Genomic DNA, 24,388 nt, shown 5'->3' with positions numbered 1-24,388 from the left:
ACAAAAAAGCAATAAAATACTTTATCTGTGTCTTCATAGCAATCATCACTCTTTCTTCTCAGACAGGTATTATTAGCTCAATATGGAGCAAATGGTCAATCCCGTGTTTTTCTTCAGGGTCAAAAAAGGACAAGAAGTCTTTCTTGTATGATCCTTGTGACTTGTTTCATGCCCACAACAGAACTTTTGTCATCCCACAAAAAAAAAAAAAAAAAAAGACCCATAAAGTTTTCATTGTCTGACTTCATATGATGGATTACTTAAAGTGAAAAATTATTCAGAGATAACACCTCACATCAATCTGGTGCAATCTCACATGAAGATAAATGCTTCAAAGGCTCTGAGCTCAGACTTGTAGAAAGCAGAGGAATTAAAAAAAAACAAAAACAAAAACAAAAACAAAACAAAAGCAGACATGGATGAGCTTGGAAAGATTAGAACGGAAGTGTGAAATAAGAATTACTGCATTCTTATAGAGAAAACAATGCCTCACTTGAGTCTTATCAGTGGTTCTTACAGCCTGGGAATGAACGGAAAAGTCATGACTATCAGACTATCTGAGGACTGATTTAGAGTAAACCTAAGTGCTAGACAGTCAGATCTCTGGTAAAGAGACTAACATAAAAGGACTGACATAAAAGGGCTATCTTAAGATCTCCTCAGCACTGGAAGTTTCCTTTACAAAGACAGCTTCAGATAGAAACTTCCACTGGGTTTATTACATCCCCAGCCAAACCTGGTGTCAAAGGTTTTGGCCCATGAAATGGAGTCTACAGTTTTTAGTGTCTCATATTGTTTCTTCTGCTTCTCCTGCTCACATGAGACATTTTTGTAGTAGAAATTGCACAGCTAGTAAATTTGGTTCTGTTTTCAGCAGTATTTCTGTACTGACTTTGAGTGATGCTTACAATATCTTTCCGAGACAATGTAAATAAAGGTGAGAATACAGTATGTGTTAGGAGCCAGGCAACTGTGCCCCAATAAGATGTCTGAGACTCAACAGTCATAGGTAGTCCCCTCTCCAAACACCTCTCTGCACACAAAAATCTCTTAGGGACAACTACTCTGTGTGTGCCTAAAAGGAAAAGGAATTCGGCATAGACTCTCAGAGATAGCTCCAACATGACTCTTCAATTCCTGTAAAGGTTTCACTTAACTGTGAGCAAGGGGTCTTTGAAGACATCCTAGAAGGGTAGAGGGAAAACCTTTGGTAGTCAGTAAGTAGGTGCCCTGTTTTGTTGTGTCATTCTGCCATGGGATTCCTCTGACCCCACATGAAGCACCTAAATTCCAAGAATATTCTTTACTTGAAGAGACTGTCAGTCTGGCTCTCTCCTAAGGATTTTGAGTATGCAGGGATTAAGACATATGTGGAAGTTTGGGTTTTTGTATTGAAGGAGTCTCTGTCCTCTGGCAGAGATCTGGATGCCATGGGAACTGCCAAGGATTTAGAGGTTAGGAGGAGGGAGTCTTATAATATCAAATGGTGACTGTCCATGCAGAGGGGTGTAGGGACAGCCTGTGGACTTTGTAAGCATCATGATGTGAAGTTGTTCAGAGTGCCTGAGGGAGTCCCAGAGACCAGATACACAAATGTACAAAAGCAGACTCTCTTCAGTACTCCTTCCTCCCCATGAAATATCCTCAAGGCCAAATCAGGCTGCACATGTTTTCATGTGCTGAGGTTGCTCTTGGAAATTCTCTTGCAAGACATCATGTATGTAGCCCATACACTCATTGTATAAGTAATACTTATATACTTACACATACACTTACACATATATACACGTATATACTTACACATAAACAGCCCATACACTTATTATTTCACCTTTAAATAAAAGTCTTTTTTCCCTGAAGTTAAATCTGGTAGCATCAAAGTTATTTTGAATTTTGATGCAATGCTAAGGTATCTGAATTTTTTTCCATACTCACAGATCAGTTCCTCTGAAAAGATGCTCCATATTCTCTCCAAGGGATGTGTCTTTGTCTAGAGTCAAGCGATAAAATGACACCAAGCAATTTTGATTTCTGTCATGCAAGGCTGTTTCTGAAGTCAACATGCAATCAGTGACTCCTCTCCATTTGCAGTACTTACAGTTGAAGGAGCTTCAACCTTGTATTTTACAATTAAAAGAAGTGAAAACCCAACATTTCTACCGAAATTTTGTTTCAAAACAAGGAAATTTTATGTTATTTAAACTGATAGGAGATTCAGCTGTAGTCAAAACCTGAAACTGACAGAAAAGTTTGTTATATTTGGATTTTATGATACAGTAGAGCGCACAGGATTTTGACTGACAGCTTTTCAGGGAGACAATCTTGCCATCCCTGTATCATGAAAAGTGTGTTAGCAGTAGAGTACAGTAAGTGGTATATGTTCAGAATTTTTGATGCTACCTAAAAACAGATGCTATAAAGACAGTTTCAGTTTTTCTTAGTATTCTGGATTTATCGGGTAAACTTGTTCAAAGTATCTAAATGATTTTATCTAAAAAAACTTTTTTTTTTTCCTGAAATGATATAATTTCTTAGGTTTTCTAATTTTCAGGTCAATCACTCTTTGACCTTGCAGTGTTCTGTGTGATATAAGTCTCATCTTTGTGGTTCCTTTCTGAACTGCTTATATTTCAGTCACAACTAACAATATAGCTGCGCTATGAGAAGGTTAGGATACAGTACAGTATTCACTTCAGGGACCTACTACTGTTCAATACAGCGTTGTTTGGGGTTTTTTTTAGTACATATTTTCCAGTCTTCTCTTCTAGACTAACCCTTGTAGATTTATACAGGCAAGCTAAGCTTTTCCCACCAGATGACAAATTCGCAGACATCTCTATTCATCACCAAAGCAGCAGCACCATTCTAATACATAGGTTCTGCAGTTGAATATAATTAAGATATGCATTATTGATGTGCCTCTGCAAGAAAAAGGTAGCAAAAATGTATCTTTGTCATCAGGATCAATCAGAGTATGATGGCCTCCATGGATATTGGTTTTACAAAATAACTTACGAGAGGATTTCTGTTTTACATAACTATCTTAGGTAGATATTTCCTCCATTCCTTCATCATGTTTCCCTATCAAGATTTCTGCATCCGCTTTTTTCATTAGGTTCCCTCCATGTAATATGATAGTAACTCCATTTTCCTTCCATGCATCACCTGAGTCTGTTCCTTTTCCTTCAAACTTAGCTCTGCTCATTGTTTCTTCCCTTTTCCTTCTGTCCACCTTTCCCCCATGAGCCTTCTATCTCTGTTTCCCGGAAACTGCATTCCTCTTTTCCCATCTGCTACAACTTGGTCACTTCCAAAATTTCTTCACTAGGAAATTTCTGAAAAGTTAGGTCATTCTGTGTTTATGACTCCTCTTTGTGAACACTGTCTTTCCTTTCTTGTGCTCTTCAGAACTTCCAGGAAGACTCTGCTAGGCTCAAGGCTCATTGCAATGAATGATCCGTTCTGTGAGAAACAAATGTTATGGTGCCAATGAAGAACTGAGGTGTAGAAATGACAGTCTGCCCATGCAAGTTCATGGCAGAACGTGGAGATAGCTGCCAATTTAACATCTTTATCACCAAACCACCTGACCCTGGTAGCTGATAATACTGAGTCATGGTATCAGTCACAGAGGAGTACAGATGATTCAGAGGTTCATTAATGTACTTCACATTACATTAATGTACTACACGGCTATACTAATTAGGCTCTGAGATACAGCCAGAAGATTCAGGAATCTTCTTGTTTCCTTTTGTTTGCTTGTAATTGCAGTTCTACATTACAGTGGTTTTCAGTGCAATGGGATTTACTTCTAGTTGCTATAGTGTGCTACATTACCTTTTAGTGTTACTCTCTGGTGACATTTTTAAATGATTCATGCACATTTCTACATACCAGCTTATTTGTAAACAGAAGATCTAAAGAAAACATACGTCTGTAATGGGAACCTTGTGGAAGACATACTGGGGAATCAGTGACCTGGATTAGGCCAGTCTGCTACACTGGATCTGGTACTTAGATCTAAAGAAGCTCCTATAGTATTAAAATAATCTTGAGGTGCGTGTAGTTCTTCCTACACCTCTTGGCTGCAGAAGCTCAGGCAGCTCTCTGTCACAGAAGAGCATGCAGACAGCTCCTATCTCTCTTGGTGATTGATCATGCTGCCTTCCTGGCCGTGCCTTTCTCCCAAAGTGCTGCAAGAAGTTCTCGTATCAACACCCTTGGGGAGCAGAGTTCTCTTCTTGTAAACACACTATACAAGAGTTCAAATGACCAATAAGTTATTTTAAAAGGTATCTGAAGAGTAAAAAATAAATGGAAAAAAGATGAGAGTGAAGCAGCTACTAGTAACTGAATTCAGAAGTTCATTCTGAATTATGGATTTTTTGCCTGTGGTCTCTGAATAACACTGTTTATAAAAACAGTGTTTTCATTCATATAGCTTTGTAATAGTACACATTAACACCAGGGGAAAAATAAAGTTCATGGTATACTTAGTATTATCATAATATTCAGAGTCTGGAAATCCAGCACACGAGGACTTCTGATTCCTAGGTAAAAAGAAATGGTGGGGCTTATATACTCTTAGAATAATGCTTAGATTTCTCAGTCAGATGATGATATGATTAAATAATGGAAGTATAAATTAGGAAACTCATCCAGGTGACTTTCAGGAGAAACTTTAATTAAACTTTGATTAGGTATAGATTCGAGAAGAGAATATTTTTGTTTTGCCTATCCACATGTGTTCTCTTGTCTCCATTTGTTCAATGCCTAATAATTTTGGGGCACATCAGTCAATTTCAATCAAATCTGACAGACTGGTTGATGTCTTAAATATTATATTAAATACTAAATATTATAGGCTCCAGGGAAAGCACCAGCTGGGGTCCCAGCTGAATTCTCGTGTGAAAGGAAAGGCATGATTTCTCAGCCTTCTATCAATCCACAGGAGCAGCCATCCCCTAGCAAACAGTAAGTACCTGCAGGACAGTAGGTCAGAACAGTGTGGTCTGTTTCCCCTCCCCTCCCCTTCCCTCTCCTTTTCTACCTTTTCTTTCCCTTCCTTTCCCTTCTCTTCCCTTCATCATTCCATAAAATCGGTTAGCCCATATTCTACTTAGCAACAAATGGAACAAAGAAACCATTTGTATAGCACAGAATGGCCCATCCACAACAAGATGCCATGCCATCTCAGTTAATAGCTGTAGATTCGTCTGAAACATGATGTTTTGTATCCCTTCTCTTTTCTGTGTTGGCTTTCTGAGGGTAAAAAGGAATTTATGTGATTGCTCTGCCTACCTGCCCACATGTCTAGGTATCTGTCCTGCCCACCAGCAACCATTGAACCCACTGGTCATTTTTCTCAAAATCTGAAAAAATAAAAGAAGTCTATGAAAGACAATTACATGATAAATCATATGAAAATTGCTGGTTCAAGAATGGGACTTTAATGTTTCCACCAAGAAAAGGGCTAGTAGAATTCAGCTGTAATGTGTTCAGATCTGTAACACCCTGGGAGCCAGTCAGCACGTATGTAGGAAATAAAGTACTTGCTGCTTCATGTGAATAAATATCATGGGCTCAAGCATACTAGGGAAAAACAAAGGAGGGGAGAAAGGATATAGCAAATTAGTTGTATTATTGCTTACAGACAACATGTTTCAGAACCTGTTGCCTCCATAATAAAGAAAAGTAATACAAAAGATTTACAATTTTCATGTCAGTCTCCTCACATTACTTATTCTAGAGGAAAGGAAGAACGTTCTCCTCATAATCACAAAAAACTTTGTACAGAAGACTTACTCGGAGTGCCTCCATTGTACCAGCAGAAGACTTAACCAAAAGGACTGAAGTGTTTATGAATTTTTTAATCCAGCTAAACCACAATAGTTTAATTACATATAAAAAAGGCTTGCATAACCTCTGTAAGGTGTTGAATATTTCATCACAGCCTACAGAAGCTAGAGTGCTCCATTAGTTAAAAAAGCCCAAGAGGATGTGTGGAAGTGGTGTGTGAGACTGTTTCTCTCTATGATTAGGAATTCATTTATACACATATGCATGCATATGCGTATACATAAGGGAAGAGAGAAAAAAGCTACAGGCACTGTAGCATTGGAAGTAGGTTGTATCTTACTAAAAGGAAGCTGGTACTTAAGAGAAAGATATAATCGTCTTTCATTATAAAATCCTATTTTAATAATACAATAATTTTGACTTGAAGCATTGTTTTGGCCTGAATCTTGCCTTTAATTTCCTTTACAGAGAAAAAAAAGTGCTTATATAAAGTCTGAATAGTATTCATAAATTCCTATCTGAGTATCAAGATGTTAAACAATACTCTGCTTGTTATAACTGGCATTTGCCTAAGATGTCTTTGTTTCTATGCAATTAGCTTGCTGCTCTGCGTTCTAACTCCTTGTGGCTATTTGAAGAAAACAAGATTTAATTTAGCAAGGTATTTGTTGTTAATTTGTGAGATAATTTGGTCTCCACTGATGTAAAGAGAATTTATTCATTCAGTCATTTATTTTGCTACTGGCTTCAGCAGAAGCACACTGTATAACGTAAGAATTCTCTTAAAAGTGGTTCAGAGATGGTATATGCTACATTCCCTGCAGTTCAGGATTAACAGTCTATACATGCTGAAGAGCAGGGACTGGGTATGAGTTCAGAGCTGATATTTGGTTTATTTTGAAGAGGGAAAGCTTTCTCAAGTCTTGAGAGAAATTCCAATAAAATCTAAAGCATTTGTTAGCATTACTCTTAAGATAAAATAGATTTCAGAATGTCTTGTGAGCCACTAAATCATGATGCTAGCTACCCAGGCTGTTGTGCTATGTGCTCTGTCAGCCCTTAATCAGTGTGAGTGGCAATGAGCTGTCCACAGGTAGGAAAAACATTCGTTTTTAGAAAACATTGAAAACTATAGCTAATATGTTTGATTCAGAATCATAGAATCACTGAGGTTGGAAAAGACCTGCAAGATGATCTAGTCCAATCATCTACCTATCACCAGTATTTCCCACTAAATCATGTCCCTCAGAACAACATGTAAACATCTCTTGAATACTTACAGAGACAGCGACTCCACATCTCCCTTGGCAGCCCTTTACAGTGCCTAACTACTCTTTTGGAGAGGAAATTTTTCCTAATATTCAACCTGAATCTCCCCTGGCACAAGTTGAGGCCATTTCCTCTAGTCCTATCAATAGTTATGTGAGAGAAGAGGCTGACCCCCACCTCACCTTTCAGGTCATTGTAGATAGAAATAAGGTCTCCTCTGAGCCTCCTCTTCTCCGGACTAAATAATCCCAGTTCCCTCAGCCATTCCTCAAAAGATTTGTGATCCAGACCCCTCACCAGCTTTGTTGCCCTTTTCTGAACACACTCCAGAGCCTTGATGTCTTTCTCGTAGTGAGGGGCCCAAGACTGAACAAAATACTCAAGGTGCAGCATCAACGTTGCTGAGTGCAGATGAAAGATCACTTCCCTGCTCCTGATGGTAACAGCATTTCTGATACAAACCAGAATGATATTGTTCTTTTTGGTCACCTGGGCACACTGCTGGCTCATGTTCAGCCAAGCACTGACCAACACCCTCAGGTCTGTTTCTTCAACACAGTCTTCTAGCCACTCTGCTCCAGTCCTGCAGCATTGCCTGAGGTTGTCATGGCCAAAGTGCAGGACTCAGCACTCATTCTTGTTGAATTTCATCCCATTGGCCTCAGCCCAGCTATCCAGCCTGTCCAGACCACTCTGTAAGCCTTGCTACCTCCAGGTAGATTGAAATTTCCTCCCAACTTGGTGTCATCTGCGAACTTACTGAGAGTTCACTCAGTGCTCTCATCCAGGTCATCGATAAAGATACTGAACAGGACAGGCCCCAGCACCGACCCCTGGAGAACACCACTCGTTATTCATCTGTCCTTGCCCTTAATAATAACATCTTCTAGATGGACCCATTAATAGTATGTAAGTGCTTAATCATTTAAAGCTGTTCCAAGTGTAAGATTTGGCTTTCCTCATGTCGCATACCTGCAGTGACAGTTTGCTGACAGACTACAACTGCTTTACTGATGTCCAGGAGCATAAGAATAATGGCAAGGTCTGCTCCTTTAGCCTACCCCAAACTTCCTCAAAACCTCATGTCTAGAATCTTGGTCATGTACTGGGTCAAATTTAGACACTAGACGTACTCACAACCAAAAGGACATGAGATCGTGCTTAAGCACAGCATAGACTTCATGTTATCATTTAGTATGAACTCAAGGTTATACTTCATCTGGCAATTTTAAACAATTTTTTAATGAACAGTAGTATGAGACTCAATCACAGACAAGCTTTGGAGGGAACCACATGAAATGCCACCTATGCAACAAAAATTTTCTTTTTCCTTTTGATGAGAGGGGTCAGGAGTTTTAGGTCTCAGGGCTTCTTATCAGCACCTGCCATATTATCCCACTGAACATCTCACTACCATATCCCACTTGGCTTCAAGAGTTCATCCCTTATGCTAAGCTGTAGTTTCACAGGCAGTTGTTCTAGCTAAATAACTTATCACCATCAGAAAGGAGAGAGTTCACTTCTCTGTTCTGCTCCTTTCCCGTATTATTATTATTTAATATAATAATAATAATAATATAATGAAATTAATTTAAAAAAAAAAAAAACCATAATTCAGTAACATGGCTAACTTCGTGCTGGATTAGCAAGCTGAATTTGTTTCCAAAAGCTCAGTAGGAGGAGCATACATGCTGGAGAAGAGAATTAGGTAGACAGAAAAGAGAGAAAGACCCCACAGTGGAGGATTTTAAAAACATCCACCCCATCCTGTGAAAATTAAGTTGCGAATGGAAAGAGACAAGTGACTTCTAGCTTAACAGTTTTAAAAAGGATCTCACCTAACTTCAATCTAAGCCAATTTAACTAACAACTCAGTGCATTCATTTAAAAAACTAAATGCAAAGAGATACTAAATTTATTGAGATTCCTCAAGGCAAAGTGCATCAAAGATTTAGGATTGCTTTGTCAGTGCTGCATCCTATCCATCCACACCCTAAAATCCATTTCTCAGAAAAGGATGTTTTTAAATTTCCTTTTCCTTTTTTCCTTTGGAAAAAAAAAAAAAAGAAAGAAAGAAAGAAAGAAAGAAAAAAAAAGAAAGAAAAGCTTTATTTGTTCTGGTTATCATCAGCAATGTATAATTTCACTTAATGAGTTGTTCCCATGGCTTCTTTAAGCAGCTTTTCTAAAGATATCTCATCCGCTTTGCTCACTGTCCTCTTTCCTCCAATCATTTTCTTTAACACTGTATAATCAGACAAAATACTATCAGTCAAATTACAGCACAGATGACACTCCATCAGCCAGAAGGAGGAAGAGGAATTATAGAGGTTGGTCTAGATATACACCGATCTCTAATTAGCTGACATTCTGTGAAATCCTGAGGAGAATTTTGGAAGGTGGGGTAGAGAGTAAAAGAAGGTAGGGTGCTAACAGATATTGGTAATCTTTTTTTCCAAATGTCTCCCAGAGACTTGTTTATGCCCTGTCACGGGCATAAACTGATCTAGTTAATTCCGTGACACTGGGGAAAGCAACTGATGCCCCTGTCTTTGAGTATTTTGGAAACTGTGATGAGTAGAACACTTTTCTATCTCTAAGCATTTCTCATCTCTACTTTCTATGATGCTGCCAGGAAACACTTCAAAGTTAATTAGAGAATATTTGTAAAGTGTATTGAATATACAAGCGCTGTGTAAGTACCAAGGTATTATTAACAGTGATTCAGATGAATTAGGGAAGAGCTAATGGATCCAGCAGCACTGAGCAGGCAGTGGTGCTAGTCTGGCTTAGACGAAAGGAGAGTTGTGCGGGCAGAAAAGGACTTCAAAGATTAACTGCAAATTCACCTAGACATGTGCAGCAACATGAGAAGTTGGCCACACTAGATGGGCTCAATTAGCAGTCACTGGGATGGCTCAGAGGTATAATTCTGTTACTCATACATTCTTTAACATAAATCTATACAGCACATTTTTAGCTACTGGATCCTAGCTGGTACTATTCCAGTCGCTCTTCCTACAGTGGTCGAATAAGCTTCTTCATGTATGATCATTTTCATGTTGACTCTGATGCGATGCACAGAGCATCTCACGAATTCCAAACCCAGAGGGAACCTCTCTGCCCCTGCTTAGATATGCTGAGCTTTTCAGTTGGATCTAATCTCTCATCTATCTAAGCACGCAAGACTGGGAGTGGTGAGAACTCCATGAAACTTTTGGTGGATTTTTTTTTAACTTCCCATCACTCTACAGATTTATGCAAATAAAGCTCAGCAGTGGGCCACAGCTCAATGAAGGAAAGAATCCAGAAGACTTATAAGTGTGTATATTGCCAGAATTAGTGCTCCACAGTTGTTCTGCTAAACTAGGCTAGGTAATTTTGAAGAAGCAGAACTTGAGGCCAGGAAAGAAGTACTTTCTTACAGCAGTCTGCTTAGCCAAAAATGTTTGGAAACTTCACTCTTTCCAATGAACTCGCTTCCTTTGAAATCCTTCCAGCCTAGCTGATTTTGATTGGAGGCCTGGTGATCTGCAAGTTCTGAAAAATAGTTGATTTCTGTAATTTTTTGGAGTCATGGAGAAACAGGTAAGTCCCATAAGTTACCCTTATTCTTAAGAAAGCCATGGAGATTCTCATGGGATGGATTCTTTGCTCACTTGGAGTCTATCATGAAAATTGTGGTTGATAGCAACTCCTGCATGTGTAACTGCACCATACTGTGAGCACAAAGGTTTCATAATCCATGGGAATTCTGACTGGCTAAATATACTCAAAACCAGGCTGTTTATGCTTAATGAACATAAAACAACTAACTTCATGTACCCAATATGAGTACCTACAAATCTATTTTAGTGCGCATCTCATTGCTATTTTCCAGCCTTTTTTTTTTTTTGTCCTCTGCTATCACTCTCTGTAACTTTGAGTAAAATCATGGAAGAAGGGATAATAGGGTTGATCAAACAAGAAAAGAAACTTTGCTTGAATTCATTAGACACGGTTTTATTTTAAACAGACTATGAGATAAGGTGAAGGTGATGGGTAGGTCTGTGAGTACCGTTAACATCAGGACAACTGTCACTGATTTGTACATGAAGCTACTTAGGCTCTTGAGAATGATGAGTACTGCCAACATTTTCAAAATGTAAATGTTAATATTTAAAAAAATAATAATTTTAATATTTAAAGCCAAGAAATTGAATTTTACATAGGCCAGATGGAATGGAAAGAAATCTTATATGACATCTCAGGGTTAAGAAATGTGCACTTGTAACTACTAATTCATTTTACGTCTTTTCTCAGAGAAAAGGCAAGCAGTATGCACCTACAGGTTGCTGGCAGACTACACTTGATGAAGCAGTGCCCTGTCTGCATGGTGCAAGCTGGACAGCTGCCATGTGCCTGTGCATCATCTTAGAGTCACGAGGCAGTGGGCTGCGATCTGAGCGTACTTCTAGCAGAAGTTGATGGTACCCAACCTCTACACAGCTGGCTGTGCCTTACATTTCAACTGACAGCCTGGGTTTCAGTGCTCCACATGATGATCTCTGGATATTTTAAACACCCAGCAGTGCTTAAAAAATTCATTCAAGCCTTTAAGCATTGTTCACAGATGGAAAGTTGCCCTGGATGGTGAATCACTTCATTTCTGGTACGGCTTCAATGGGCCTGGTCTGAAGGACTGAGAAATACTATGGGAAGTGCTGAGATTATAGATATTTCTCCTGCTAGAAGAAAAGGAGAAAGACTTGACCTGGTAACGGAGCTGCACACAAGGCTGGGAGATCCTCAGTGTGACTCTTGAAAAAGCAGTATTAAGAGAGCTCATAAAAAGGAGAAGGAAATTACTGATGTTACCACTGCAAAGATAACACTGGCTTTTCTTTCTGCCCACATTTCTGAACAGCAGAGGATACTGGAGCATATATGATGTGGAAAGGAGTGATCGCTGCCTCCTCCAGATGGGGCTGTTCTGATGTAACAACTTACTGCTCCTGCCAATAGGCTATTTAACCCCATGAAAGTCAGGGTTTCATTTTTAGGTGCCTTATAAGAGCACCAGCATAACAGCAGCTGAAGCTGTTGGCTGGAAGCCTGGCAAATCAAAATACAGCACCTGGGCATATGGAACGACGGTAACTCATTCATAGACAATGAACCTACACAATCTGCATTAGCTCTTTAGGGGTTATTTAGAAATAGTATTTTTTAATAAATTAGTAATTATTTCTGTTTATGATGCTATATTATATCTCACTTCCCAAACAAATGTATATTTTACAATTTTGATTTGTTTATGATTTTTTTCTTTGGGGCTCTCAGTACTCATATAAATAATAAGCTCTCCAACTATTTGTGACCTGCAGACTTAGTACATTTAATACATAATAACAGCACATATTTAATTAATAGTATCATGCAGCAAAAGAAGGTGATGACAGTGCCTTCTACAGAGATACAAGCACTATAGAGCAAGAGAATCACAGAATCACAGATGATAAAGAAGACAAATTAGCTTCCCACTTTCAACAACTAGCTACAGCTCAAGAGGAGTGCAATCTCTACCCAGAGAGATGCTGTTCCCACAGCTGTTAATCCTTAAATGAGGGTGAGGAGGTGCTAGTGCTCAACCATTGGTTCAGGCTGTGACCTGGCAATTCCACTGCAAGTATATTTAATAATTATCACTTGACCGAGAACTGTAAGGTCTCTGTGAACCTATACATTTTCAGTGTCGTAAAATCTCATGAAAAGGGTCCTGCAGATTAATTATACTGTACACTAGGCTTTATACTGAAAGATAAAGAGGGAAACTGAATCCTATTCACCTTCAGCACCCACCCACTCATAGACTTCTTCCTTATCCCCCTCATTTCTCTCTTTTCTAGCCTACTTCACTTCCAGGGTCCCATTTTACTGAGAAATCCATGAACCTCCTCATTCCTGTAGCTCTTCTCTAAACTTTTTCTTGTACTGCATTCTTATTTCTCCTGTCTGAACATCTTTTGCATTGTTCCCTTTTTGAGACGAAGAAAGAAGAACTAGATGAAACATGGGGCCATAGCATAACAATGCTCTGTATTGTTCTCTCCTACTTTTATTAAAAAAAAATTATATTTAATTTGTTTTTTGACCCCACTTAGGAATTGATTTGATATTTTCATCAAGTTATACACAATAATAATGTGTGTTAATATGCATCATATATTAAGAAAAAACTATATATGCACATACGAAGGGTTTTCTCTGCATATGTACATTCTTCTCCATGATATTCCCTCACTCTCATTTTCATGAATAGCATAGTAAGATCCAAACACCCTTATTTTTGCACTCACCTCTTTGATCCCTTCTCCAGGCACATGCATGTTTCCCAGCAGAGATCCACGTAGAACTCACTTGCAATTTCTTCCATTTAAAACAAGCTGAAATCTTGTTTCTGTGCTGTGTTTCCTATTTCAAACCATTACATGAGCACAAGACAACAGCATCCCCTGGCAGCAGAAGTGGCCAACAACATCCAGGGCTGCATTGGCAGGAGCACAGCCAGGACATCAGGGGCAGCGGTTATCCCCTTCTCAGTGCTCACTAGACCACATGTAGGTACTGTGGCCAGTGTTGTCCCCCTCCAATACAGAAAAGACATTGATAAACTGAAGTAGGTTCAGGGCTGGAGCAGTTGCCCTAGAGAAGAGGCCAGAGCAGTGTGGTTTGACCAGTGTGGAGTGAGACAGATTAGGGGCACCTCATAGCCGCTTTGCTGTCAATAGGGATGTCATCAAGGAGATAGGAGTCCGGCTGTCCAAAGTGATGTATGGTGGGAGGATAGGACAGTAGGCATACGTTTATTCTTCTCTGAACTTTTGTCTTTTCTGTCATCCAAACCAGTTCAAAACGTGCAGATTGTCTATGTGTGGCTATGCTCGTGCTTCATGGTCTCTTCCTGCTCACAGACAAGAACTTTGTTTTTGAGGATTCAAAAGTCATAGAGTCCCATTCTGGACTCATTTTTTCACTTCACAATTACTTGTGATTCTACTCTGTGATTCTACTTTCTTCGTATTCCTCACAAATTCATGAACAAGGATAAGTACCAGGCTTTGATCCCAGGGGACATTTAGAGCTACTTAATTAAAGAGAACATACAAGTATTAGGTATTTCATTTATATTATATTGGGGGGGGGGGGAAATCACCATTTTTATTGAATTTATTATTTATTGAGTCAAGTGTAATGGCAATTTTGGAATTTTTGGTAATGTTGAGGGCTGGAGTACCTTCCCTACAGGAACAGGCTGAGAAACTTGGAACTTTTCAGCCTGGAAAAGAGAAGGCTTCAGGGGGAAAACTTATAGCAGCCTTCCAACACCTGAAGAGGCCTACAGAAATGGTGGGGAGGGATTTTTTATAAGGGCATGTATCAACAGGATGAGAGGAAATGGCTTTAAACTGGAAGAGGGTAGATTTAGACTAGATACTAGGGAGAAGTTCTTTACTGTGAGGGTGGTGAGACACTGGAACACGTTGTTCAGAGAGAGTGTGGATGCTCCCATGCTGAAGGCATTCAAGCCAGGCTGGATGGAGCTTTGAGCAGCCTTGTCTAGTGGCAGGTGTCCCTGCCTATAGCAGGAGGGTTGGAGATAGTTGACCTTGGAGGTCCCATCCAACACAAACCATTCTATGATTCTATGAAGTTAGTGAATGAAAAGGCTAATATCCCACTGTAAAATATTTTGAGTGTTAAAGAGCATCTAGCAGAACTTCAGTCCAAAGATCTACTAATTTATTTCTACTATATTTTTGTATAGAAAAATATTTTTTTCATTCTAATACAGTGTCCTAATTGTTAGACTTCAGAATGATTAAATAATGTATTTTCATTGCTCTGAAACTTCTAAGGTGTAATTTTTAAAGTAAACAGTGAACATTTGATTTATAAAATTAGAGACAATGTTAGAAAGCTATAGCTACTACACATAATGTTTCCAAAGAACTCATAGAATTCATAGCAATAAATTCAGCTGTGTTTACATAGAGCAACAGTCACATCTAGTGGCCAGAAAGTTAATCATTTATATATATTTTGCATGGCTAATCTGAAAGATTTTGAATATTGAGTATTACCTATTTTTTCCTATTTGAGTTGTATGACCCTTGATAAGATTGGAAATACACGTTAGAAATATGCATATATATTTCTGTGTAAAAATATATACTTCAAAATTCCAAGTTATATTACAACTACAAAAAACTACAATAGCAAAAGAGAGAATAAGCATTCAGAAAAGATCTAAAGAAGTTCATACGGGCCAAAAAAAACTTCTGGTGTTTTCTTGGGAACAATGGGTGATGACATTTATGAACCCTGCCAAATGTGACATGTAAGACAATAACATATGCAGAAATATAAAGGTTTTGTGTGTTTTATGCCCTGGAAAGCAGAAGCACCATCCTTAGGTTTGCTGTGTATGATTGACACATGATACATTTCCTCTTGTCTAGCCAGGAAAAGTCACTCTTCAAGCGGAATAGAGATCCGTCTGGGAAAAGAGGAAACTTTTCCCTAGATCAGACAGGCTGCTAGGCTACCAATCCAAAGGACTTTTTCAAGAGATGACTTAAGCAGAAGAGGACTCTCCATGATCCAACAGCAGAGTCTTACAGACAGGCAAGGAACAAGTTGAAGTGGCTGCTAATAGGAGTCTCCCATCCCAGAAAGTAAGTCCAGCCATGCAGATGGATGGAGTGTCACATCATGTGCTCTTTCACCAACCTGAATGCAGCTCACTTGATACACTATACAGAACAACCGTGCATGGTCAAGTCTCCTTAACAACTAAGTCCCTGGACAGTTTTGCCAGGAAGGGCATGCAACCTTCACAGCAGCATGAACTTTTTTGGAACACATCATACTCCTTGGGGATCACTTATCCAAATCCCTTTTCCCTTAAGAAGAACTTAAGATCATTATCACCAAGAGTGAAGTACACGTATATAACTTAAGTATTTGAGAGAGGATTTAGATAATTGATCTGGACTACATTTTCTTACTCAAATTTTGTTACTAGTTCTGTAGTACGTAGTTGAGTACAAAACAGCTATACCACACTGGAAATAAGCTTCTCTGGCATCTGGAAATAACACAAAATGAACAGAGGGCAATCAAACTTTTTCCACTGTTCCTATGAGCTCTGCTCTCTCTCCAGGTTTCAGGATATTATGTTTTCTAGCATATGAAATAAATCTTCAGAGAAGCAGGTCATTCCTAGGTTAGGCTTACTTTCCAGGTCAAAAGCATGGATTAAAGTTCTGAGTTGCAGTTCCTATCAATAAGATCAGTGTAACAGTAAAATTAAATATGCCAATGCATATTCTTAGCATTCAAGCCACATTTTGAAAGCTCATGTTAAACTTCACCACACTTTATTGACATTAGTTGCAGCAATGCACAGAAAATGAACACATCATACTCCTTGTGTAATTTTTAGAGGATGTCCACATCTTTTTCACCTTGCCTTACAGCCATGGGTACTTTTCTACTTCTTAGTTACTCTGTTGGTTTATAACATTAAGCCTTGGTTTCAGATGCTGTATTTTTCACTTAAACTTTCATGTTTTGTCCTTTAATGCAAGAGCTGTAAAGCAGTGGGTAGAGCTGTTTTACTGGTTTTGTCTAGGATAGATTTAATTTTCTTTGTAGAGGACCTGTATGGTGCTATGTTTTGGGTTTTTGATGTTAATAGTGGTGACAGCACACTGATGTTTTCAGCTGTGTCAGAGCAGTGTCTGTACTGGACAAAAGACTTTCTTATTTCTCATGCTGCCCTGCCAGTGAGGAGCTGGAGGTGCACAAAAATCCAGGAGGTGTTACAGCCAGGACAGCTGATCCATATGGCCAAAGGGATATTCCGTAACATATAGCATCATACTGAGTAAGAAAACTAGAAAGATGTTCCAAGTGGTGGTATTTGTCTTCCCAAGAAACCATTACACATGTGAGCCCTGCTTTCCTGGAAGAGACTGAACATCTGCCTGCTGTTTGGAAGTACCAAGTGAATTGTTTGTCTTGCTTTGCTTGAGCACACAGCTTTTGCCTTACCTATTAACCTGTCTTTATCTCAGCCCACAAGTTCTCTCACCTTTATCTTTCTGATTTCCTTGCCCATCACCTGGAGGGAGTGAGCAAGCAGCTCTGTGTAGTAAAGCTGCCCACTGAGGTTAAACCACAACAGCTGTCCTCTCAACTACTGGGGCCAATAAGCAAGCTAACACTGAACTGTCTCAATTTCCAGATATTCTTTATTACACCATTAACATGAATATTTAGTTCTGAATGTTTGCTGCCCTCAAGAGGAGAATTTGAACATACATTTAATTTGTGACATTACTCCCATTAGAAGTAATGACTTAGGGGTGTGGTTTTTATATTCTGCAAAACACAACCACATCCTACCCACTATATCTCTGTCAGAATATGTCTTCCAAGAGACATATTTGGTTTTTTTGTTTGTTTTGTTTTAGAATCTGAAACATAGAGCTTTGAAGTTATTCATATTTAAATCAGATAAAAAGATAATCCTTGGGTAGGTAGCTGAAATGCCACCATCACTGTAAACTTTCAAGTGGGGCCTAAACAAATATTTGAAAGATAGGTCTATGCAGGCTTACCTCATATACAAGCCTTATCAGTTACAGGAAACAGCCTGATTTGAAAATCGTGAAAGGATAGGAGGCTATTTACAAATAATGCTTACATTTGCCTAGGTCTTCCCTAGATGTCACCTGCCTTCCCTGGGAGACAGGATACAGAATCAGATGGACCCACTGGCCTTCTGTTCTAAAATACATTTTTCAGGCATTAAGTTAGCCACGGAACACCTCTGAGAAATCCATTATTCTCAGTATCTTCTGGAAGTAGTTTTGCAGCTCTTCCAAAAGGTATTTCCTAGAAGTGGTCAAAACAGCTTCCTGGAGATTCTTGCTAGCTTGTTCTTCTAACAATATTCTACTATTGGATTTCTAGATTTCTTTGAAATTGATATTTCAAAGGCATCTTTGCCTTTCTGAGAAAGTAGAACAGTAATAAAAATGAAATTAGAGAGCAACTTAAGAAAAAAAAAAAATACCAACAAAGAAAAGTTAATTTAAAGACTTGAGCTCATCTGTAGATATATTTCAGGCATGTCAAACCCAGGGCCCTCATATACCCAGCCCAGCCCACCCTGAGGCTGCCCCCTGTCTCACATCATCATGGCAGCAGCTCTGCTCCACTGAGTGGCCTGGGCCAGTCATGGGTACCCACTGATTGCTCACAACAGCCAAACCATCAATGTGCTGTTAACATTGCCTGAGCTGAAACCATGACACAGAAAGCATGCAGTGCAATGCCAATTCAAGTTATGGCAAATAATTGTATGCATTTTGATACATTGGCTGAACACTGTCCTATGAACAGTGAAAAAAACACAGTCTTGCTTTCTGTTTCGATAAAGGAGTTTGAGAAGATCTTTCAAGATTTCTGCAAAAATTCATCAATTTTTAAATATATTTGAGAACCAATACATTTGAGAAGTGTTCGTTCCTACTGTTTCCAAAGATGAAGTACAGAAAGAGTAAAATTTCATCAAAAATAAAAAATCTGTAGTGAAGTGCGGATTTTTAATTTGGATATCATATGATCATGTAACATGACCTAGACAAATCCTTCTTGGGGAATAATTCCTTCAGTTGCAGTGCCACTGCAGCCTGGAGAGGAGAAGGGTCCAGCATACCTCGTTGTGGCCTTTCAAGGGAGACTTACAGGAAGGATGGGGAGGGACCTCTTTATCTGGGATTGTGACAACAGAAGTCCAGTTTCAAACAAAAAAAGAATAGGTTTAGATTAGATGTTACAAGAATTTTTTATTACTCAGGAAGTAATGAGGAGCTAGAACAGGCTGCCCAGAGAAGCTGTGAATGCCCCACCCCTGGAGGTGTTCTAAGGCTGGGTGGGTTGGATGGGGCCCTGGGCAGCCTGATCTTGTGGGTGACAACCCTGCCTTTGTCAGAGGGTTAGAACTGGGTGGTCTTTAAAGCTCCTTCCAACCCATTCTATGATTCAGACAATGTGGATGTTGCCAAATTTAGCTAGCTCGGTAAGGTGGTATATCACCATCCAGTTAGTCCTTGAGTTGTAATGAGAATAGATTGTATAATTTACAATACATATGCTGCAAGGATGCTTCCTTGATGCCCCATTCCAAAAACACAACTTTACCTCCACTGAAAATATACCAGCTATGTGCATCTGTGTATAAATCACTGGAGATTAAACAAACAATAGCATAGAAGTCATAGGTTATGTTGTTAATTTGTTACTCATTGGAAAACAGAAAAGAGTACACTACATTGTACAGGACCCTGTAGTTTTCTCCTATGCTTCCTTTTCTCCATAATGTGCCATGACTATTTCCCTTGAAGACAATGAAGTCCCCACTCAGGGCTACTAATATGCTTAGTTAATTTCCCTATATTTTTTATGAATGCAAGATGTAAAGTGTTTCTACATGCTGCCACTAGTTTGTGTGAGGTTTGCAGTTTCTTCCATTTCAAAATTAAGGTAAACTTCCACAAAATATTTCTGCCACCACACATGACAAAACAAAACCCAAAGATTTAATTGGGAGATATGGACACTAGTGTCTAAAAGGTATGAGCTGCTCCTGTTTGAAAAAAATTATCACAAAAGACCCCGAATTTCCTTATAGCTCTTACCTTGATGAGTACTTTTTTCTTTCAGGACATCCTGTTACTATATGCAAACACCTCAGTCCAGCCTCCTGGAACCCAATAGCTGCTCCACATTTCCTATTTGTGCGAGCAAAAGAAAAATAAGTTGATGATCAGATTTGCCACTTACAGAGAAAAAATCTAGAACCTTAGAGTTCAGATCATATGTCTAATAAGTTCAAGCTCATCTATGATAAGAAGGAAAGTTTGCACATATTCTTTGTTGGCTTACTGCATAGTTTCTGACTAAGAAAACACAGTCTCAAATACTTTGTATATTTACTTCTAAACAAATGAATCATTTCTAAAACAGAAGCTCCTGAGTTTCACCATAAGGAATACAGATATATCTCTTACATGCATACAGATACGTTATACATTTTTCAGCTTCAGAAGCTTTAGTGTTTAAGCAGCTTGTAAGGATATATGCTTTGCATTCCAGCACAAATAATCTTGAATTGCTGTACTTAAGTCTATAATATTGCAACTTGCACAAGAGTATTTACCTTCATAAATTTAAAATGAAACAAAGCTGTGATGTCTTACAAAATCCAACCAATTAAAAGTGTAAAAACACCCAAATGGCTTTCATATAAAACAGTAAGCTGCAGGGCTGAACTGCTTTGGCAGTCACTCTGTTAATACAATATTCCTGTGATTGCATATATTTAATATAACAAAAATTAGTGTGAAATTGCATGGAAGAAAGGGGTACTTACATTAAACAAAACTAATTTTGATCATTACATTAATTACCTCAGAAGTTACACCCACACATTCACTTGCAGCAACACGTGTGCCCTAGTGGTTACGCCGAGTTCATGTATAAATGACGCAAGGAACAAAGGACATCAGCTGTCAACCCCCAGCAAAACCTCTTGGATTCTTCTTGCTGACAGTGGGTTTTGGATGTCATTTTATACACTTCATGAGTTAGTTACAGCGGTATCAAATTTTGCCTGAGAATCTTGTTTACTTCCTTCTCCATAAGCTTTAGGAAAGGTTGCTAACCATGACTGGTTTCCTTGTGTGACTATCTTTGTGACTACAGCCTTGCTGTAACCTTGCTGTCATCCTCATCTTACAAGTTTGAGTTTTCTTCTGAAGAATCATCATGCTGTGGACACATCAGAGCTTTGGCTGTCTGGTCCCAGACCCATTCCTTGCTATTTACACCATTGCCTGCCATTAGTCACGGGCTTTGCTATCAATATATAAAGTTCTTCATCTTTTGGTCAGCACTGCTGTTTCTGTTTGTTTTTTGTTTGGTTGGTTGGTTGATTTTTTTACATACATAAATTTCCATTTAAATATGTTCTACTATTTTTTATATTTCTGCTACAAATTTCTGCATCCTATGCAAGACAAAATCTGATAAAAAGTCCTGTTTCAAGGTTCAGAGAAACATGAAAAATGAATCTGAGCACTTAGCTCTAGAAATAGCAAGTACATATTTTTTTGTCCAACAATTTCTTTGTTCAACTGCACAGCAAAGTTAAAGAAAACCCTACAGCTCTCAGTCACATCTGACTTATACTGATGAAGGCATGGCTGTCTCAGTTTCATTTATGTTCTTAAACAGAATGTGTTACCTTGGCTTTGAATGCTTTCCAGCTAGAAAACTGATCATGGAGGCCACATTTGCCAGATACTCATTATTCTGTTTAACATCATTGCAAACCTCAGCCATAAGTTAAACTTATAATTTTCTCTGATTACTTGTAATGCTTGCATTGTTTCTCACTAAATGCATTTCTAATTTTCTTAGGGAACATATATTTCAAGAAATCGCTTTGTGATTGGAATTACAATCTCCAATGACTTGAATAATTCCTGGGAAGGAATGCTACCAATAGTGTCAACTGCCAGCTGTGCTTGGCAGTGGCCTTCAAGGCTCTTATGGCTGGAGGTGTGCCAAAGCCCAATACTCTCAGAACAATTCTTTAAGATGTTCCACATGAGGAGGTCTTCATGTTTAATAGCACATTTCCTTATTTGTAGATATTTCATGTTACAGAGGATTTGGATTTAGCAGAGTGGCACAGCACTTCACTGAAATCACAAGTGCAATATAGCTTTTGCAATATACTGTTGAATCACAACACAAACATAATTCCCATTACTGGTCTCTATATGGTCATCATTACAACACTGGGTGTCCCTACCACAGGGGAGGAATATGGGGGTTGAAACAAGATCAAGCCTGTTGCTCTCTTCAATTTTTATTTATTGCTTGTCCAGCTTTTTACACCATAGTTTTTTCTGAGTTGACAACACCCTTCTCCACCCGTGCTGCTTCTCTCCACTAACTATCTCAAGGAAGGCTGTTTACACAACCCCAAAACCCACTGGTACACTTGGATATCTAAAATAAAGGTCTTTCTCAACACTCTTCGAGCTGAGACAAGTTAAGCTCGTTAAACTTTCTTAAAGACAACAGGTGGTTATTTCTTATATTTGTCCTTGAGCTCATCACCCATGCACATCTCCTCTGAGCCTTCTTCCTACTCTGCAATGGTAAAACCTCCCTTGGAGTACCGCATCCAGACCTGGAGTCCTCAGTACAGAAGTTTAATAAACCTGTTGAAGTGCATCCAGAGTAGGGTCACAAAAATGATACAAAGGATGGAACACCTCCCTTGTGAGAACAGGCTGAAAGAGTTGATAATAGCCTGAGAATGCTAAAATGTGGCAGATGCACCATCATTGGAGACATTCAAGGTCAGTCTCGATCAGGTTCTGAGCAACCTGATCCCTGTTCATTACAGGAGAGTTGGACTAGGGACCTTTAAATGTCCCTTCCAACTCAAATGATTCTATGATTCTATGACAGAAGGTGAGCATTCCATTATGTTTCTGTCTCTATTCTCAAGGAAATAAATGGTCAAAAAATCAACTGTAACTTCAATTTTGTACCAGAGGGCACTTCAGGTTACTGCTAGATGTTTGAGGTTGAACAGGTACTGAATATCAGCCTCAGGTTTTTGATCAGGTCATTGTCTTGCCAAATGAATTTTATCTTCTTAGTCTTTCACAACGAATCAGTTCTTTGAATGTGCAGGTGGGAAACTGTTCTTTCTGGAGGACCTTCGTTGATTTGCACTCACATGAGACTAACAAGAGCCAGTGCCAACTGAAGACAATAAAAAGGAAAACAACCAGACTCAGGTACATCTTGCTGTCCACCTCTTACCATCTATCCTCACTATAACTTAAAGAGTTAAATACCAAAGCTAAACCACCCTCATTAAGTTGAAATGAGAAGGGACATTTACTGAACACCTTGGTAATTAATAGATTCACTCAGAATACCGAAGTCCTTCCACTGCCTAATATGATTTGATAAAAGCCTTTGCCCCCAGTCTAACTAGTATACTCATTCCTCCTTTAAACATGTTGTAACTGAGGCAAGGTTGAAAGTAGACATGAGTGGGTGAAATCTGCAATTAGAGAACAAGGTAATTGCTTGCAAGAGGTCTTGTACTAACTCCAATTGATACTTTGCATAGAATAATTCATCGTTAATTAGAGAAAGAATGAAAATCTCAGTACTCTATCCATGTCAGTGCCTGCACTAGTAAGATACTAGGTCATGCTGTCTCTTGTTCACTTTGGGATGCTTCCACACAAGATAGAAAAGCCTTCAGCCACAGCTGGAGTTTTCTAGTTTGCAGAAAGATTCAAGCTTAGACAGAAATGAAACTTAAATCCAAGCATCCAACTCTGGGTTAAATTTCAGGTGGAAGAGATGGCGAGTATCCTCAACATCCTTGTCCGAAGAATGTTAGGGTTGCATGTGAAATCAAAGGGGATTTGTTGTTTGTCCTGGCAGGCCTACACAAGCAAGGTAGAGAATGGTTCTGTACTTTTGAGATTGAAGCAGCTTTGCTGATTCCCAGAATCAGACCTAGAATACCATCAGCACTGTTTGGGGTACCCTTAATGTTAATCTCAGAATCCCAGTGTCCCGCCATAGCAGTGAATCTATAAACAGTGGCTGTGACATTGGTGGCACATTTTGGCTGAAGCACATGGCACACCATACTCAGTAATTTTCTGAGAAATATCTATCACACGTATCATCATCGTGTCCTGGAAGCCACTCTGGAGCTGGAAAACATGCATGAAGTTTGCCATCCTCAGAACTGAAGTGGATGGAGCACCACCTGCCTACCGAAATCTAGTTACCTGTAGATGTTTAGATGTTGCAAGAGCTAGAACGTACTTCACAATAGAAGAGTAATGTTTAGGGAAAATGAGAAGCTACAGCTTTCACTGATTTCAAAGGCAAAGTTGCAAATCATGTGCAACTTTGAAAATCAGGGTCCTGGGATGTGACAGCTTCGTTGCGTACTCTTTCCTTCTGGCTCAGTCCCCAGATTCCCATACAAACAGTTGAAATGGCTCCTAATATGGAGATGTGAGCCTACTTAATACAGCAAATCCAGATGAACTGCTACATACTTAGATCCCAAGGGAAGTTAAATCATTATTTTAATGACCAAACCATACTGTATCAAGAAGCTTTGTGAAAAACTCTTCTTTCGAGTTTT

Source organism: Phasianus colchicus, chromosome 1 (assembly GCF_987193195.1).
Source record: "Phasianus colchicus chromosome 1, bPhaCol1.hap1.1, whole genome shotgun sequence".
NCBI lineage: Eukaryota > Metazoa > Chordata > Aves > Galliformes > Phasianidae > Phasianus > Phasianus colchicus.
Note: the sequence above shows the minus strand (reverse complement) of the source record.